This window comes from Canis lupus, chromosome 35, assembly GCF_048164855.1.
Source record: "Canis lupus baileyi chromosome 35, mCanLup2.hap1, whole genome shotgun sequence".
Taxonomy (NCBI): Eukaryota; Metazoa; Chordata; class Mammalia; order Carnivora; family Canidae; genus Canis; species Canis lupus.
The window spans coordinates 1,604,762-1,625,129 of record NC_132872.1 but is presented as its reverse complement, the minus strand read 5'-3'; the positions used below and the strand labels follow the sequence as shown (position 1 = coordinate 1,625,129).

Sequence of the window (20,368 nt, the reverse complement as noted above, 5' to 3'; positions counted from 1 at the left end):
TAAAAAAGTAATAAAATTCAGTAACATCAATAGGCAGCATATTAAAGTATGAATAGACGGGAACATGGTACCTCCTAAGAGTATATTGTGGGGAGAGGGCAGAGTATATATATATGTATATATATTTTTTTCTTTTGCATATTGGAACCAAGTTTCATCAGTATTTAAACAAGTTTTCAAGTTAATACTTGAGATGGTGGCTTGGAACATGATTCAGCCATTTACTCATTTATACAGGTATTCAGAAGTGTAATAAAAATGTGAAAAGTGAATGAAGAGTACTAATAAGTGGTTGCAGATGACATCACTTGTTTTTTGGCATCACATTTGATAGAACATTTCTGGTTTTGAACTCTATTATTATCTTCTTTGGATACTTAAAAAATGAGTAAGCACTTTATTTTTTTTTTAAGTAAGCTCTGTGCCCAATGTGAGATTGAACTCATGACCCCAACATCAAGAGTTGCCTGCTCTACCAACTGAGCCAGCCAGGCACCCCTAAGCACTGTATTTTTAATTTTTAAAAAAGATTTTATTTATGTATTTGAGAGAGAGCATGTGTGCATGAGTGAGGGGGAGGGGTAGAGGGAGAAGAAGCAGGCTCCCCCGTTTGAGCAGGGAGCCCAACCCAGGGCTTAAGTCCAGAACCCCAGGATCATGAACTGAGCTGAAGGCAGACACTTTATGAATGAGCCACCCAGGCACCCCAAGCACTGTGTTTTTAAAATCAGTTTTGTAATTCTGTGTATGGCTTTTTTTGTTTATTTATTTATTTATAATTTAATTTAATTTTTTTTTCTTTTTTTTGCTTTTTTTGTTTAAAGCCAAGAAAATGGATACTGTCTTCTTGGTCATTTTGTTCCAGTATTTATTGAATTTTTATGGTGTATTTTTCTTAAAGTATTAGGTTATGTTTTTTTTTTTTATAAACATAACAGAGATATAGGTTACCTCAATTAAGGGTGATGTTGGAGCTGTGTGTGTGTGTGTGTGTGTGTGTGTGTGTGTGTATCTAAGCCATTATACCAGGAATTTAGATTATTTAGGTAGATCTTATGGAATATGGTACATATATAGCTTGGGAACTGGAAGGATCTATTGTGGCTCTAATGATTTCAGAATATAATGAATTTAAGGACTGTCTATATGAGATACTCTGTTTCAGGTACTCATTTGTATTTTGATAATTGGTGCTTAAAATATGGAGATAAATTTGGGTGAATTGACCAACACCTATCTCCATTATCCTCCAGACTTACAAAATATGCTACTGGCAGGTAGTTAAATACAGGGTTTGGTAGGCTGTGAGAGACTGAGATAATATGGATTAGGTATGCTCTTCAGGATTGTCCTAACCAGTGATAGTATGGGTAGGTTTAGCTATTTATCTGATTTCTTACATCTCAGACCTTAATTCTGGACTCAGTCTCCTCCTGAAGTATATCTTTTTAATGAGTTCCTTTAGTAGGTCTCTTTTTTTTAATCTTGGTACTTTGAAAATAGTTTTCCATTGTCAGCTGGCACCCACTGTTGCAGTTAAGAAATCTTTGGAAATCTGTTGTTTCTTTGTAGGGTATATCTTTTCTTTCTAGTTGCTTTATCTATGGTATTTTGCAGTTTCACATTATTGTGTTTGAAAAGATTACTTTTACATATCCTGGTTGAGCTTCACTTTGCTTCCTGAATCTGAAGGTTCTTGTCTTTATTCAATTCTGGAAAATTCATGCCATCATCTTATCATATACTGTCTCTCTTGTTTTCTCTCTTTTCTGTGTTTTTGCTAGGTATATGGGTAGACCTTCACAATCTATCCCCATGTCTCTTGATCTTTCTTTCATGTTTCTTTGGTCTCTGGGCTGCTCTCAGTAATTTCTTTACATATGTCATCCAGTTTACTAATTCTCTCTTCAATGTGTGTATAACTCAAACATTGGCTTTGCTTGCAATGATTAAATTCTTTGTAAAAGTTCTACTTGGTTACTTCTGAAAGCTGCGTGGTCATTTTTCAAAAGAAGTATCTTGTTTCTTACTCCTGTATTTTGTTTAATCATTTAATCAACCTATTTTATATTCTATAGCTGATAATTCCATTATCTAAAGTTCACAAACTTCATTAATTTGGTTGTGATTTGTATTGATTCATTCATGGTGACTTATTTCCTCAGGTATACTATAATTACATTTTGAGTGCTTATATTTAGATTTTGAAATCCTGTTTACTTTTGGAAATCCTTTTAGTCCTGGGTTGAGTGAACCTGTGCAGGGAGGATTTGTATTTGTTTCCTCCAGGCCACCAAGTACTACCAGCCTAAGACCACGTTCTTGACTTGAGGTTTCCTGGACAGTGTAGGTACTATAAATTTGAACTTTAAAACCCATGTGGGTGAAAGCTTGTGGTTATGAATTCTAAAGGGACATTGTTTCCCTCTCCATGCCAAGTCTAGACTAAAACAGACTAATGTTTGGGCTAGTACAGGGGATTTTTTCTTTATCCCCCATCTAGGAGGGTATAGCCCTATGGGTTTCCCAGCCTTGAATAGGCCCAAGGCCTTGTCTTCCGTGCAGCCAGTAAAATCACAGAAATTTCTAAGATAGGTACATACCCTCAGCACAACCATAGCTTCAGTATCCTGCTTACCACTCAGGTTTCATGCTGCCTCTTTGGGTTGAGTGAAATTTGGAAGACTATCAGAGGTCGGTCTTTCTTTTCTTTTCTTTTCTTTTTTCCTTTCCTTTTCCTTCCTTCCTTCCTTCCTTCCTTCCTTCCTTCCTTCCTTCCTTCCTTCCTTCCTTCCTTCCTTCCTTCCTTCCTTCCTTCCTTCCTCTTCGTTCTCTTCTTTCTCTCTTTCTTTCTTGAGAGCTTATAGTTATGACTTTTGAAAGGATGTTCTATTTTATCCAGTATTTCAGTGTGTTTAGTAATGGGACTGCTTTTCAGGTTATCTAATTAATAATGTGCCATATTAGTCTTTGATTCCTTTCTCTCTGCATCAATTGGGTTTTTATTCTACATCTATAGATAAGCACAATCTAGCTACCTTTCTCCATGTCCACTATCTCCTTAGTATCAGTCATGACTACTGCCTTTCTAGTTCATTTCCCTTCTATTCTTGCATCTGTATACTACATTTTCCACCAAGCAATCTATTGATCTTAAAGTATAAGTCAGATAACTTCACTTTCCTGCTTGAAACGCTGTAATAGTCCAAACTCGTTAGCATGGCATTCAAGATCCTCCTTGACCTGAATCTTGTCTACTCTAGTGTTTTTTCACAGTACACTACTCTTGCACCGAGCTCAAGCTTCACAGTTCGTCTTAACTGATCATAGCAAGCAAGCCCTTTTCTTCTTCCTTCTGTCTGTAATGCTATCTCCTAGGAGTGTCTCCTGTCTCTCTCCTGTTCTCAGCTTAAATGTTGCCTCCCTAAAGATTATTTCTCTGGCCGCCCAATCCAAAATAATCTCCCTAGTTATCTTCTCATACCAGATATCATTAGTTTAATTATTGTGCTTGCATATTTCTAAGCTCTACAAAGGCAAAGTGACTCATGTTCACCCTGTATCCTTGATGCCTTAATATCATACGTTTTAGATGCTCAAGTGTTTGTAGAATTAGTGAATACATTAATGAACTCCTCCTTCGATAAAACATGAAGGCCGGGCAGCCCGGGTGGCTCAGCTGGTTTGGCGCTGCTTTCGGCCCAGGGCGTGGTCCTGGAGTCCCGGGATCGAGTCCCACGTCGTGCTCCCTGCATGGAGCCTGCTTCTCCCTCTGCTTGTGTCTCTGCCTCTCTTTGTGTCTGTCATGAATAAATAAATTCTTAAAAAAAAAAAATGAAGGCCTTAATTTTCAAGGAGGTGGGATTTTAGCAGCAAAACATAGTAAGAGCTTGTAAATAAAATGCAAAATGGATAAGGGATGAATTTCCAGAAATAAGAGTCCTGAAACAGATTCACATAGCAGTGTGTGGGTCAGCGTCTTTGGCGCAGACTAGAATGGAGACAACGCTAAATTAAATGAGGGGCATGATTCTCTTTTTCAATTCAAAGAACACCGCCCCCCCCCCCCCGCCACGCCCTCCGCCGCCAAGAAGAAAAAAAAGAGCGCGAGGGAAAGCGAGGCGAGCGGGCTGCGCGTCCGAACTACAACTCCCGGCAGCCCCCGCGCGAGCCCCCGGCCGCGGGGGGCGGGTCTCCGCCCCTGGAGCTCAGGGCCCGGCCGGCGAGGGGCGGTGTCCTGGCCCCGCCCCCGCCCCGCCGGCGCCCTCCCCCAGGCCTGGCCACGCGCGGCGGCGGCGGCTGTTCCGCTTCCCCTCCGGCCCGGCCCGTCGCCATTGCCGAAGGCTCTCTGCCTCCCCGCCCGGCGCCCGGGGGCTCGGCTGCCGCCCGGCCTACGCTCGCCGCGGCCGCGCTCCTGCGCCGCCTGGCCTCCCCGCCCGCCCCGCGCCGGCGCTTGCCCGGGGCGGCTCCGGAGCCCGCCGGGAGTTGGGACGCGGCGCCTCGCTGGGGCGGGGACCTCTCGGCGCCCGGGTAAGTGCAGGGCGGCCGGGGCGCGCTCCCCGTCCTCCGCGGCCTGCCGGCGGCCGCCACCTGCGCGCCCGGAGCCGCGGGCCTGGGGCGGCGGCTCATTGTCCGCTCCCGAGGGCGGTTTCGCTCGGCGGCAGCCGGCGGGGGAAGCTCGCTGGGCAGGCGCGGCCCGGCTCCTCTGGCGCCGGCCCTGCCCGCTCGCGGGCGCCCTCCCGCCGCCGCGCACCTCCGCGTCCCCCTCAGGCCTCGGCGAGTGCGCGTCGGTGCGGACGCCTCGGTGTCGGAGCGCGTGCGGGCCTCGCCGGCCTCCCGAGCCCCCGGATCCTCAGCGGCTCCCGGTGATCTGGGTCAAGGTTGGCCCTTCCCCGCGCGTGGCTGCCTCCAAAACACCACCGCACGCCCGCGACGTGGCCGCGGGGCCGTCGGCGGGCGCGACCTTTTGACCGCGTCCCTCAGCTGCAGTCGCCCCCGCGGCGGGCGGCGCGGGGCTGCGCCCTCCTCGCGCCTTGGCCTCAGCCCGCCGCTCCCCGCCGCCCGCCGCGCCGTCGCTTTCCGCCTCGGCGGGTCCTGCCCGCTCCCGTCGGTGTGGCTGCTCGGGTTCCCCTCCGCGCGTTACCTGCACTCGTTTTCTTTTTAGCCTCTTTGGCGAAAACGCATCGGAACGGTTAGGCCTAAAATTAGACCACGGCGAGCGGTGTTTTGGACCGAGGTTGTGCGCGTCACGTTTCTTCCCCTGCTCTGTCGGGCTCTTCCGCCCTTAGAAGGAGGCAGGATGTGGAGGTGTGCGAGGATCTGCTCGGGGGTTTTGTTTTCGTGGGGTCACCCGGGAGAATTGCGTTCAATGAAATTAGATTGGGGTGAAGACAGTGAGTAGTCTTTTTTTTTTTTTTTTAAGATTTTACTTATTTATTCATGAGAGACCCACAGAGAGGGGCAGAGACCAACGCTGAGGGAGAAGCAGGCTTCACGCAGGGAGCCCGACGTGAGACCCGATCCCAGGACCCCGGGGTCACGCCCTGGGCTGAAGGCGGCGCTAAACCGCCGAGCCACCCCGGGCTGCCCTGAGTAGTGATTCTTAAAGCAGGTTAGAACTTGTCGACTTTGCCAGAAGCTCTGTGGCATTTCTAAAACACACACTTAACTTTTTCTTTCTTTCTTTCTTTTTTTTTTTTAATTAAAGATTTTTATTTATTCATGACAGAGAGAGAGGCAGAAGGAGAAGCAGCCTCCACGCAAAGAGCCCCATATGGGACTCGATCCCAGGACCCCGGGATCACGCCCCGAGCCAAAGGCTGGTGACGCTCAACCGCTGAGCCACCCAGGCGTCCCGTAACTTCTAAATGACTTTTATGTATATGCGGAAAATCTATATAGGCGTAGACCTATGAATTTGAAAGCTTTGTTCGTGTTCTGTTAATATGGGGTCTTGATTTAAGGCAGCTCTTTCATCCTTGGCTTTTAGGCCTTTCTAGCTATCGCTTAGCCAAGAATACTGACTTCCCGTATGAAAAATGAATGTTAAAATGTTTTTGAGCTGTGATATATGTAGACCCTAAGCCCACTGCAGGGTTTGGTAAAGAGGTTGATCTACATTCAGGGAATTTTGTTTTCACTGGATCCTCCCAACTTTCCCTAAGTGACTGAGTACTGAGCTGTATGTAATACTGTTAGCATTTGACGGTGTCATTTCTCCTTAACTTGAGAGGTGTTGTGTGCCACAGGGGCTAAGGTATGGAAATGTTGGGAGTGTGAAATTCGGTCTGTTGATGTCAGTTTCTCTGCCGGTTCTTCAACAAGGGGGTACTTTTACCAAGGAAGAGTTACTGGATATTCCTCTTCACATAGGGATTTGATTCGTGGTTTACCATTATTCAAAAAGAGTTATTCTTTTGGACTTTGTGACACTTAATAGTAACCTTGCAAACCCCAAATCATAAAGGAACAATAAGTTTGTACTGGGGGTGTATCTGCTAAACAAATGAATAGGGGGGTTCCTGTGGTTCTCTGATCTTTATGATAGGCAGTTTTCCAAATAGGCATGGTTAACAGTGGTGTGTATTTCTTCTTAATTATATATACTTAAAAAAAAAAAAAGAGTAGAACTGGCTCAGGTAGCTAAGGATAAACTTTCGATTATACTTTTTAATAAAGAGAACTTGTTCAAATAAAGTAAGTAGGCACTTTAAAATCCTCCCTATGTTTCTTCTGTCAATATCGATTATTCTGCTATTCGAGTATAATGTTTCTTTGACTTATTGAAATTTCTCCTTTTCATTTAAGCTTGAAACTAAGCCCTGTTCAGTGCTTTAAGGCTTCAGGATTCTGATCAGTTTGTTTTCAAAGGCCCTTCCAGTTAGTTAGAGGGCTAATTCCAGACTAGTCAGAAGGTGGGTAAGTTACTTACGAATCTGAGTTGTCACTTGTATCCTTGTACCTGGGTAGAAACCGAAAGAGAAGGAAAAATAGCCCCCCTTGCCCTGAAGAAAATACTGATTGTTTCCTTCTGTGATCAGAATTTTCACTAGTTCTTCATTTTAGGATCACTAACCTACTTAAGGATAGTCCTTCTGAACATTCATGTAGGATTTCAGAGTTCTAGCCTATTATTATCTCCGAGGTACAATAGTACTTACCATTCCATGTGTCTCAAATGGTTAGGTGCTGGGGACCTGGGTTTGAATCATTACTCTCTACTTTACCCTGGGTAAGACATGTACTCTTTTCAAGACTTGGTTTTCTTCTGTTAAAGGGGGATTGATGATGATGATAATAATAATAATAATAATAATAATAATAATAATAATACAAATTTCATGGGGCTATTTAAAAGCAAATGAGATAATGCAGGTAAATTTTTTTTGCAAATGCAGTGCTTAGTTACTATTCCATTCTAAAGTAGGTTTTATACTTAATTGCTCCTTTTTTTTCACCCCCCAAGCTTGCTTTATTTATTCATGAGAGACACATAGAGGGGCAGAGACACAGGCAGAGGGAGAAGCAGGCTTCCTGTGAGGAGCCGGATGTGGGACTTGATCCCAGGACCCCGTGATCACCAAGAGAGCTGAAGGTAGACACTCAACCACTAAACCACCCAGGTGCCCCTTCATTGCTTCTGTAGCAAATATTGTGCCCCCAAACTTAGATTTAAGAATGCTTTCTGGAATGAGCACTGGATGTTATATGTTGGCAAATTGAGCTTCAATAAAAATGTATATAAGAAAAAAACAATGCTTTCTGGAGAGGTTGGAATCTCAGGACCAATTTTCTGAGACCATAACTGTTAAATTAAAAATTATTTTTCAGGGGGAAAAAAGTTTTGCCCCTGATATAAAACACAAGTTTTTCAAATTTTAAAAAATATGCAGGGACACCTGGGCGGCTCAGTGATTGAGCGTCTGCCTTTGGGTCAGGTTGTGATCCCAGGATCCTGGGATCAAGTCCCGCAGCGGGCTCCTGCAGGGAGCCTGCTTCTCCCTCTGTCTGTGTCCCTGCCTCTCTCTCTGTGTCTCATGAATAAATAAATAAAATCTTAAAAAAAAAAAAGTATGCATATCTCTCATAGAAAAATTGGAAAGTAGCGAAGATTATTAAGAAACAGGATGAAAATCACTTTTGCCTCAGCTCTAAGAGGTAACAGACTAAAATTTTTTTCCTTATTTTTAAATCCCAAGGTAGCACATGCTTATAAAAGGTTCAAGCAACTCAATTATTTAGAACAAAAAAGTGAAAATTGCTCTTTCCTCACTTTCTAGAACCATTCCTTAGAGGTTCCCTCTGTAAACAATTTTGTTGTCTTAATGCAATTCAAAATAAGCACTGTGTGTGTGGTTTTAACCAATTTTTAAAAATAAAAGATCTGATTATTACATATTCTTTTCTATTTCAATACATATAGTTGCACTTCATCTTTTTAACCATTATGATATAGCCTATTGTACTTTAATTATTCATGGTTATTTATGTTAGAGTAATCCCCCCTTGTTCACAGGGAATATGTTCCAAGACCTCCAGTGAATGCTTGATGCCTCAGATAGACTGAAGCCCATATATACTGTATTTTTTCCTACATGTACATACCTGTGATAAGGTTTAGTTTATAAATTAGGCACAGTAAGAGATTAACCACAATAAGTGATAATAAAATAGAACAATTATAACAATATGCTATAATTAAAGTTATATGAATGTGGTTGATCTCAAAATATCTCATTAGACTGTACTCACATTTCTTGTGATTATGTGAGATGATAAAATGCCTACATGATGAGATGAAGTGAGGTGAATGATGGAGGCAGTGTGATATATCAGTAGCTTACTATTGACCTTCTGATGATACCTCAGAAGTGGAATCCAGGATGGCAGTTGACTGCTGGTAACTGAAACTACAGAAAGAGAAACCATGGGAAGACGAGACTAATGTACAGATCTTCACCAACTTATAAGGGAGTTTTGTCCTGACAAATCCATTATTAAGTTGAAATGGCATTAAGTCGAAGCATTACCACTTACCTAGCCTACCTTAAAAGTGCTCAGAATACTTAGGTTAGCCTCCAGTTCAGCAGAACCCTCTAACAATGCCTATATTATATTAAAGTGTTGAATATCTCATGTACTTTATTGAATAATGTACTGAGAGTGAAAAGTAGAGTGGATTTAAGTGTATCAGTTGTTTACCGTCTTGATCACGTGACTGGGAGCTGTTGGGCTTACTGCCACTGCTTTGTGTCACAAGACAGTCTGGTACTGCATATTGCTAGCTCTAGAAAAGAGCAAAATTCAAACTACGGTTCCCACTGAATGCAGAAACTTCACTTTCACACCTTCGTAAAGTCAAAAAACTAAGTCAAACCATAAGTCAGAGACAGTCTGTATTCTCAATTTTGAGCAAGTAAAACTGAAGCCTTACTGAACTTCCTTATATCTTTGTGCACATGTATACGTATACAAGTATTTCTATAAAAAGGATTCTGAAATGTGCATTTTGTTTCGATATATACCAAATTGCTGTCCAGCTGTCTCTATCAATCTGTACTTCCTTATCAAATTGTAGAAGCTCTTCATACATGAGAGCCTTCTCTTTAAGAAGATCTTTCCATTTCACCTTTATCAAAAAACAGTCTTAATAATTACTGTATTGGGGCACCTCGCTGTCTCAGTAGGAGGAGCATGTGACTCTTGATCTCAGGATTGTGAGTTCAAGCCCCATGTTGGGTGTAGAGGTTACTTAAATAAAACTTAAAAAATAATAATTATTGTATTTTAACCTTAATCCTTCTGAGATTTGTGTGTGTGCATGGTGGGTGCAGATATGAGTTTTAACAATGTAGCTTGGCTACCAAAATGAAATATGGGTATAGAGGGATCCCTGGGTGGCTCAGCGGTTGAACATCTGCCTTTGGCTCAAGGTGTGTGATCCTGGGAGTCATCGGGTGATCGAGTCCCATATCGAGCTCCCTGCATGGAGCCTGCTTCTCTCCTCCCTCTTCCTATGTCTCTGCCTCTCTCTCTGTGTCTCTCATAAATAAAATCTTAAAAAAAAAAATATGGGTATAGAAAAAATTTTTGGAGGCTTCGGTTGCTGTGAAAAAAGTCGATTTTAGAGATTCAGGGAGTAATATTATAATGGCTTTATTGTCAGCATCACATCTGAAAAGGAAAAAGGAGCCCCCGCCTTAACTCCTATCTCTTGTCATCTACTGATTTTATCCTCATCCTTCAAATTTCTGCCTTTGAGTGTAGCTCTCTTTGGGAGTCTTTTTTGATCTCCACTATAATATAGATATTCTTCTTTTATATTTTCTTACCATGTTAATCCATGATCCTTATTTGCAGTGTGCTGAAAATAAGAGTTATGAATCTGGAAATGAGAGTTGTTTCTCAATTTTTTCCAGTTCAAACTAATCAAAGAGGGAGGTGCAAGGAAACTCACTAATGTTGGTTAAAAGTGATACACATACATACACATGCATGCAGAGCACTTTTAACTCACATTAGTGAGTTCTTCCTCACATCTTTCTGGTCAAGCTATTATATTAATGATATTTTTCCATGTGAATGTTTAATAGGTTCTGGAAAGCTAGAAGGTTTTATTTTGGCCTTGTATTGATTTCATAAGAAAAGGTATATTTTGGGACACCTGGGTGACTTATTTGGTTAAGCATCCAGCTCTTGATCTTGGTTCAGGTCTCGATATCAGGGTCTTGAGTTCAAGAGCCGCTTTGGGCTCCACACAGGGTTGGGAGAGGGAGAATAAGGTGTATTTTAAGGTATATTTTCAACTTCTAAACTTTTAATTACTGTTCCTAATTTTGAGATTATTTAGTGATTTATAAGCTTATAAATGAAATAAAATTGTTATATAATAAACACTGAGCGAGAAGAGGTGTGGGTAAAGCATTTAAACAAAATTTCAGGTGCTCTAAAGAGCAAATTATTAAAGGAAGACAAGTTACATTGGCACAAAAAATAGTGGAAGTAGAGCTAGATGTTTGATAAAGTATCTCTATTGTAACTTCTTCCTGAACTTTTTTCACCTTCCTGATTAAGTACTTGAAAAGAATAAAGTTGCCTTTTTTTTTTTTTTTAACCCATAATCCATTATGTATGGATAACTGTTGATATTTTGGTATGCTTCCTGCCAGTACTTTTTCTTCTTTATATGTATGTGTGTGTACATAGTTTACTTTTATAAAATTGGAATCATGTTCTATATAATTTGTTATCTTGGTAAATCTTGAAAGTTTCCCTTGTTCCTAAAAATTCTCTTAAAATAATTTTTTAATATTTGCCTAACATTCCATTGTACAGCTGTGTCATATTTGCTCTTTTCCTATTGCTGAATGTGCAACTATTTCCAATATTTCATATAAAAATAATGCTATAATGAATAGTTTTCTATTCATCCCTGATTGTTATCTTAGAATATTTTCATAGATGTGGAATTGCTGAATGAAAAGATAGAAGCATTTAACAGTCTTAAATTATCCTTCAGAAAAGTTTGCTGTGTATCATCACCAGCAGTGTGTATCCCATTTTATTACTATCCTCAATGAAACAGCCGTCACTTTTAATGAGATTAATAAAATTTCCTTATTGTTAGGCAAGTAAAAAATATAATTTAAGTTGCATTTCTTGTTTAAATGATAATTTTGTTTTAGTTAATTTGATTTATTTCTGATAATTACACAGACGTAACTAGATATTTGTGTTCAATATTTTTATTATTTTACCGGTCTTCAATAAAATTTTATTTACTTTTGTTTTCCGGGTTCATTGTCTTGTCTGCAAATATAGGAACCTTTCCTTCCTTTCCAATAGTCACAATATTTATTTCTATTTTAGGACTTTATTACATTGGCCAGAATTTCTAAGACATGGTTCAGTAAGAGAGGTGATAATTATCTTAGAATATCTCTGATATTTTTACAAGTAAGGATGATGGCAGCTGTTGGTTTTAGACATTTTTTAGAGAGAAATTCTCTTCTGACTTTACAAAAAATAAGAATGGCTTCAGAATTTTATGAAATGTTTTTATAACACTCCTTTAAGTGATAAGGTTTTTCTTCTTTTAACTACTACTAAGGGTATATATTAATAAATTTTCTAATAGCCAAAGTTACCTTAAGGCACATATTAGCAGGAACCAAAACCCCACTCACATCACTCAAGTATACAGAATTTATTTAAAGAGTAGGAAAAAAAAATCTCAGAAATTTAGTTTAATAGGAGTGTACAGGCCATATGGTAACTTCTGTGGTTACTTCTGTAGAAACTTGAGGAATCCTTACTATTTTATGTATCAGTTTTGATAATTTACACTTAAAGATTTTATTTATTTATTCATGAGAGACACAGAGAGAGAAAGAAGGAGGCAGAGACACAAGCAGAGGGAGAAGCAGGTTCCCTGCAAGGAGCCTGGTGTGGAACTTGATCTCGGATCTTGGGGTCAGGACCTGAGCCGAAGGCAGATGCTTACCTGCTGAGCCATCCAGGCGACCCTTTCCAGAAATTTTTAAAAATATTTTCAAATTTGTTACATGAATGTATGTAATATTTTATTATTAAGGGCACCCATGTGGCTCAGTTGGTTAAGCGTCTGCCATGGGTTTAGGTCATGATCCCAGCGTCCTGGGATCAAGTCTAGCATTGGTCTCCCTGCTCAGCGGGGAGCCTGCTTCTCCCTCTCTGCCACTGCCCCCTGCTTGTGCTCTCTCATGCTCTCTCTTGCATATGCTCTCTCTCAAATAAATAAATAAATAAATAAATAAATAAAAATCTTATTTAAAATATTATATCATTAAAATCTGTGGTGTTTATTTCCACCTTTTATTAGTGATTTTGTTATTTTTCTTGATTTGATTTGCCAAATGTTCATCTGCATAGTTGTTTTCAAACCCACTTTTAGATTTATTTTGTTGGTTTTCTGATTCCCTGATTTCTACTTTGTGCTTTATTTTGCTTTTCTTCATCTTTTCTTTTGGGAGGGGGATTAGGCTGGCTGGCTGGCTTGCTTGCTTGATTTATTTATTTATTTTTTGGGGGGAGCACTGGGGGTGAGGTGGGAGAGGGAGAGAATTTTAAGCAGTTTCCATACACAGTGTGGAGCCTGATGTAGGGCTTAATCTCACAAGCCTGAAATCATGACCTTAGCCAAAATCAAGAGTCAAACATTTAACCTACTGAGCCACCCGGGCTCCCCTGTTAATTTTTTTCTAACTCAAATTCTTAGTTCCTTTTTTTTCTTTTTTTTTAGTAACGAAAACATTAATACTCATTATTTTTTTTAAAGATTTTATTTATTTATTCATGAGAGACGCAGAGAGAGAGGCAGAGACATAGGCAGAGGGAGAAGCAGGCTCCATGCAGGGAGCCCAACGTGGGACTCAATCCCAGGACTCCAGGATCATGCCCCAAGCCAAAGGCAGACACTCAACCTTTGAGCCTCCCAGGCATCTCAAAATATTAATACTCTTAATTTGCCTCTGATTACAGTTTTGGCTGCATTCTATAATTTACATGAATCATGTTCTTATATTAATTACTTTCCAAATAGTTGGTAGTTCTAGTTTGATTTCCTCTTTGACTCGAGGTATTTAGGACAATTCTCTTTGCTCTATTTTTTTCCATTGTTGTCAATGACTATAGTCTTTTAAACTATCTTTCAAATTTACTGTTTTTTTTTTTTTTTAAGATTTTATCTATTTTAGAGAGAGAGCACACTTGTGAGCAGGGGATGGGGTAGAGGGAGAAGAGAGCGAGAGTCTCAAGTATACTCCACACTCAGCATGGAGCCCCACTCAGGACTAGATCTAATAACCCTGAGCTGAAATCAAGAGTCAAGAGGCTTTACTGACTGAGCCACCCAGGGACCCAGTCTTCATTAATTAAAAAAAAAATTTTTTTTAACTTTTATTTATTTATGATAGGCACACAGTGAGAAAGAGAGAGGCAGAGACACAGGCAGAGGGAGAAGCAGGCTCCATGCACCGGGAGCCTGACGTGGGATTCGATCCCGGATATCCAGGACCGCGCCCTGGGCCAAAGGCAGGCAGGCGCCAAACCGCTGTGCCACCCAGGGATCCCAGTCTTCATTAATTTTTAAATCTTAATTTGTCAAATATTAAGAAGGTAGCATTGTTTCTAAGAGCTTGTTCTCACATTGGGACCTTTACATTTTTGTTTCTTCTGCCTGAATATTGTCATCATACATCATTGTTTTGAAGGGGTCTTCCCTGATCAGTCATCTAAAATAGCCTCCACCTACCTCCGGTATCTGACTTCTTGCCTTTCTGTGTGTGTCTGCTTGTGTCTGTCTTCATAGCACTTTCATCTGAAGTTATTTGATTCCTTTCATTTTCTTGTTTCTCTCTTTGCTTATGGGTATGCAGTAAGTATATGCTGGTTGAGTGTCAGTTTCTTTTATGTCTGGTGATTTTTAACTTTTTAATTAATAGACTTCATACAGCAATTTTAGGTTCACAGCAAAATTGAGTAAAAAGTACAGTCTCTAATTACCCAAGCTCCCCCATACCTCTGTATCCCTTCCCCCACCATCAGCATCTCTTCATATGTGGTAATTTGTTTTAATTGATAAGCCAACACTAACACATCATTATCAACCAAAGTCCATAGTTTAGGGTTCACTCTTGATATTGCACATTCAATGGGTGTGGACAATGGTGGATATTGACATGTATCCATCATTACAGTATCATACAGAAGTTTCTCAGCCCTAAATATCCCCTGTGTTCCACATATTCATCCCTCCCTTCTCCCTAATTCATGGCAGCCACTAGTGCTTTTACTGTCTCCATAGTATTGTCTTTTCCAGAATGTTCTATAATTGGAATTATAAAGCATGTAATCTTTTCAACTTGCAATATGCATTTTCTTACGTATCTTTTGATGGCAATGAATAATATATTCCATTGACTAGATGTACTGCAGTTTGTTTATTCATTCACTTGCTGAAGGACATCTTGGTAGCTTTCACTTTTGTCAAGTATAAATAAAATTACTATAAACATTTGTGTTTTGTTTTTGTATGGATATAAGTTACTCACCAAGGAGCACAATTGCTGGATTATGGTAAGAGTATATTTAGTTTTTTTTATAAGAAACCTCTAAAATGTCTTTCAAAGTGACTATACCATTTTGCTTTCCCATCACCTGTGGGTGAGAGTTCCTGTTGCTCAACGTTATCGTGAGCATTTGATGTTAGTGTTCTGGATTTTAGCTATTCTGATAAGTATGTAGTGGTATCTCATTGTTTTGATTTGTAGTGCTCTAATGATTGATGTTGAGCATCTTTTCCATCTGTGTATCATCTTTGGAGAGGTATCATTTTAAAAGTTATGCACATTTTTCAGTTGGGTTCTTAATGTTTATACTGCTGAGTTTTAAGAGTTCTTTGTATATTTTGGGATATTTCTTTTGCAGGTATTTTTCCCAGTCTGTGGCTTGTCTCTCATTCTCTCAACTCTAATGATTTTTATCATATATTCTGATGCAGTATTATTTGATGCATGTATAAGTTCTCTACTGCTACTAAAGATCTTCATTATTGATTATACTTAATAAAAATCATACTTTTTAAAAGATTTTATTTATTTATTAGAGAGGGAGCATGAGTGGGGGGAAGGTGTAGAGGGAGACAGACAGGCTCCTTGCTGAGCAGGGAGTTGGATGCAGGGCTTGACCCCAGACCTTGGGATCGTGACCTGAGCTGAAGGTGGACGCTTAACGAACTGAGCCATCCAGGGACTCCAGTAATCATCATACTTTACTGAGTCTTGTATTTTACTTAAATTCCTGTCTGTACTGAATTTCTTTTTTCAATGAATTATCCAACTTTGTCCATGCCATTTTGTCTTTTTTTAGTTACATGGGTTTTTTTAAGACTTTATTTATTTGAGAGAATGAGAGTGTGTGTGTGTGTGTGTGTGTGTGCGCGTGCGCGCACACACACACAAGCAGGGGGAAGGGCAGAGGAAGAAGCAGAGAGTCCCTAGCAGACTCAGTGAGCCTGGAGCCCAATGCTGGGCTTGATACCACGACCCCGAGATCATGACCCGAGCCAAAACCAAGAGTCAGATGCTTAACTAACTGAGCCACCCAAGTGTCCCTATAGTTTATTTTTGTTCTATTTCAAGTGAATGCTTTATTTTTTTTTATTTTTTATTTATTTATGATAGGCACACAGTGAGAGAGAGAGAGAGAGAGGCAGAGACACAGAGGGAGAAGCAGGCTCCATGCACCGGGAGCCCGACGTGGGATTCGATCCCGGGTCTCCAGGATCGCGCCCTGGGCCAAAGGCAGGCGCTAAACCGCTGCGCCACCCAGGGATCCCCAAGTGAATGCTTTAAACATTTATTTATTGTCATAATAAATTCTGTAGGGTGTGTTTCTATCATTTTATATAATGTTTTCTGTTTTTGAATGATTAATTGCTGCTGCTTTAATTGTAAAATAGATAAAATTACCATCTTAAGCAGTTTTAAGTATACAATTCTTTAGCATTAAGTACATGTACATTGCTGTATACCCATCCCCACCATTTTTTCATTGTCCCCAACTGAACCTCTATACTCATTAAAAACTAACTCTCCCTTCCTCCTTACTCCCAACCCCTAGTAACCTCTTTGTGTCTCTTATGAGTTTGCCTATTTTATTTAGATGATTCATGTAAGGGAAATCATAAAATATTTGTCTTTTTGTGTTTAGCTTCTTTCACATAGTATATAATGTTTCCATCCTTGCTATATAGCATGTATTAGTACTTCATTATTTTTAAGGCTGAATAAATAATACTCCATTGTATATATACACTTGACTCTTGAACAATGCAGGGTTTAGGGGTGTCAACCCCTGCACACACAAAAATCTGTGTTTACTTTTGACTCTTTCGCCCCAGAATTTAATTAATAGCTTACTGTTGACCAGAAGCCTTATCAATAATATAAACAATAGTTAACTCATAATTACATGTTATATATGTTATAGATTGTATTCTTATGATAAAATGTTACCAAGAAAATCATAAGGAAAATACTGTGCTGTATCAAAAAACTGCATACGGGCAGCCCTGGTGGCTCAGCGGTTTAGCTCTGCCTACGGCTCAGGGTGTGATCCTGGAGACCCGGGATGGAGTCCCACGTGGGGCTCCCTGGATGGAGCCTGCTTCTCCCTCTGCCTGTGTCTCTGCCTCTCTCTCTCTCTCTCCTCTCTGTGTATTCTCATGAATACATAAATAAAATCTTTAAAAAAAAAAACTGGCATACAATGCAGTTTCTAATCTGTGTTGTCAAGAAACAGCTGTATATCACATGTTTTTTTAAAGATTTTATTTATTTATTCATAGACACAGAGAGAGAGGGGCAGAGACACAGGCAGAGGGAGAAGCAGGCTCCATGCAGGGAGTCCGATGTGGGACTCAATCCCTGGTCTCCAGGATCACACCCCAGGCTGCAGGCAGCACCAAACCGCTGCGCCACCGGAGCTGCCCCTGTATATCACATTTTGTTTATCCAGTTATCTGTTGGTGTTTTCTAGGTTTTACTTTGTAACATATTTGTTGCTTTTATCTCATTTAGTTAGAATTTATGCATCTTGTTTTTAAGTCTACTAATTTATAGTTTAAATGAATTCAAACGTAAATCTAAATTTTAAAAAATAAATTTTTCTGGTTTGTCGGTCTGAAAGAGAAAAGTATACTTTGACTCCCCCTATATTAGAAGACTAGCTTCTCCTCATAATCCACCCTCACTTTATCTGCTTTTCCTCTCCATGGTGAACTTTGGAACTTCATATTGTTAGTATATTTTTTACTCATTAAACTTTATTTAGATGGAGTTGGTGCTCATTGCCATTTTTCTCAGTCTTACATTTAAGGTTATTCATCATGTTTGTCAACTAGTATTTTCAGCTAATTTTTTTAAAGATGTATTTATTTGAGAGAGAAAGCATGAGCAAGGAGAAGGGGGCAGAGGGAGAGGGAGAAGGAGATGCAGGCTCCCCACTGAGCAAGGAGCCTGAGGTGGAACTGGATCTCTGGACCCTGAGATCAGGACCTGAGCCAGAGGCAGATGCTTAACTGTGCCACCCAGGCACCCTTTTTTTTTCTTTTTATTGAAATATTTTGACAGATGATGTCTTTTATACATGTTCATTAATGTCTGATACGGTAGCTCCTTACAACCCTTGTATTTCTTTTTTCATTTCCAGAAATATTTTTGGTTGTTTTAGTTCTGTTTTCTTTCTTAAAGATACTTGTAATAATTAGGTTGGCTTGTTGTTTCTGTCCTTTGTGTGAGCTTCTCAGATGTTTGTCCTTACCACTCATAAATTTAAAAATTTATGCCACTCCCTTAAATGACTCTCATTTTATCTTGGTCTTTCCTCTCCATATATGCCAGTTTCATAGAGTTTGTCAGACTGTTTGGAAGTCCAGCTTGTGTCTTGAGGTGATTCATCATCTAGGTCAGGCTCTGCTTCGTGTGACGGGTAATTATCTCTTCTTGAACTACGTTATTTTTTGTTGGGATCAGCAAAAATTGTTGAATGTTTTTTCTGCATCTTCATCTTTGAATTATAACTGTTATATATTTTCTGATGCACATTTGTGTTTGTGGATTATCCTTGCTACAGTTGGCTGGGATTCTGGTTGAAACCTCTTTTTAGGTGTATTGCTGAAGGATACATAGCTCTTAGCCCGAGTTCCAGTGATTAATAGACATTCATCTAATATGGTAGTTCTGGTGGGATCTTATCCTACCCTGGTTTCTAACATGTGCTGTTAGCACTCTTCCTGATTCAAGTTTATACTGATAACAACACTTTGCTTATATGACGACTCCTCTGAGGAAGCTGTGTGCCAGTCCGTGTTTCTCTGTGCTTGTACAGCTCCATCTGAACTTTGCATACACCCAGGCACATAGACACTTGCTTTTTTCTGGAACTTGCATGGTAGACTCAATGTCTGTAGAAAGATCAGAGGGGAAAATAAGGAGCTCTGGCTGCCACAAAACCCGTCTCTCCATAGCAAGAAACGGCTTAACAAGGGTGGCTGACTCCTTTGTTTCTCTGAGGCCGACTTTGGGTCTCTTAATAAAGGATGGCTAGCAGAGAGGAACAAGGTGTCTTCATATCTTAGGCGGATGTTGAATTTTGTTTCATGAAGCAGAGCATGGCTGGGTCATGAATGTTTTCAGTTAAGAATGAATGGAAATCTTTATAGCTAGTGGAAATCCTTCAAAGATCTAATATAAATTGTTTTTATGGAAATTTGGGATAGTCTATACAAGTGGCTTCTGATTTGATAACTTTTGGAGGAGGGGGAGTAAAATAAGCCAGCTCTAGTTTTGTTTAACTTAGATAACCACTGAAGGAATCAAGTAATCTATCTGCTGTTAGTCATTTTTCAGTAAAAGGTCTTGTTTTATTATCACAGTGGTATCTTGTTTCAATTTGCATTTCTCTTGAAGCTGCTTTTTTTCATTTTGAATCACCATTTGGGGTTTGTGATGAAAGCTTTTATTTTTCTTTGTAAACTTTATTCTTTATTTCCCCATTCCCTGTGTTACAGGCATTTTGAAGTATTTTCTGAGTCTTGCCCCTTTCATGCTTGGTCATTGTTTCACTTTTCCAGTATGGTGATTGGGTGAAAGCCAAGAGGAAGAAGAAAAAAAAAAGATCACATTTAGATTACAACATTTCTTTACACACACTGCTTCCTCTGTATATAGAGACCTTCCTCTCTTTCCTTGCCTGGCAAATTCCTTCTCATCCTTCAAAGGCCAAGTCTAATTTCTTGGCCTAATTACTCCTAGAAATGGGAGCTGTGGGTCTTCTTTTCCATTGCATTCCACTCATCCCTATCAGTTCTTACCTTATTTCAGAGTAGTCATCTGTTATTTTCCCACTGAGGGCCAGCTCAGAGGGAACACTGCGTCTGAATCATGGTTATCTTTGATCTCTAGCATCTGACACAGTGTAGGCACAAAATAAATATTTGAATGACTTAGGATAGAGTAAGGGTTTTTTTCCCTTCAACTGTGTCATTTTCCTACTTCTAATATGAAATACAAAAAAACAAACAAACAAACAAAAAACCCAGGTCTTTCTGGAATTGGAGTTATAATTTTTTTGTTGTTTAGGTTTTCTGGTCTGGGTTTTTTCATTTTTTGTAATGATCAGGCATTATTTTTGAGAACAAGAAATGATAATAAAAAATAAACCTCTCAAACTTCCAGGTGCTTCCTCTTGCCTAGCACCTGTGACTTTTTTGCCCCACTCCACTGTCTGATTTTTCTCTACTTTCTGCCATATACCCTCTTATCTCCTT

The 20,368-nt window shown here is 39.9% G+C and overlaps 1 protein-coding gene across 2 annotated transcripts in view; it reads left to right on the top strand.

Moving 5' to 3' along the window:
• The first annotated feature begins 4,374 nt into the window (after positions 1-4,374).
• The window catches only part of PAK2 (p21 (RAC1) activated kinase 2), an 89,454-nt gene continuing 73,460 nt past the window's right edge, over positions 4,375-20,368 (top strand). For both annotated transcript variants that reach the window (XR_012024371.1, XM_072811975.1), the window contains exon 1: positions 4,375-4,530. The gene's annotated coding sequence lies outside the window, so the exon portion shown is untranslated. The remainder of the gene's footprint in view (positions 4,531-20,368) is intronic.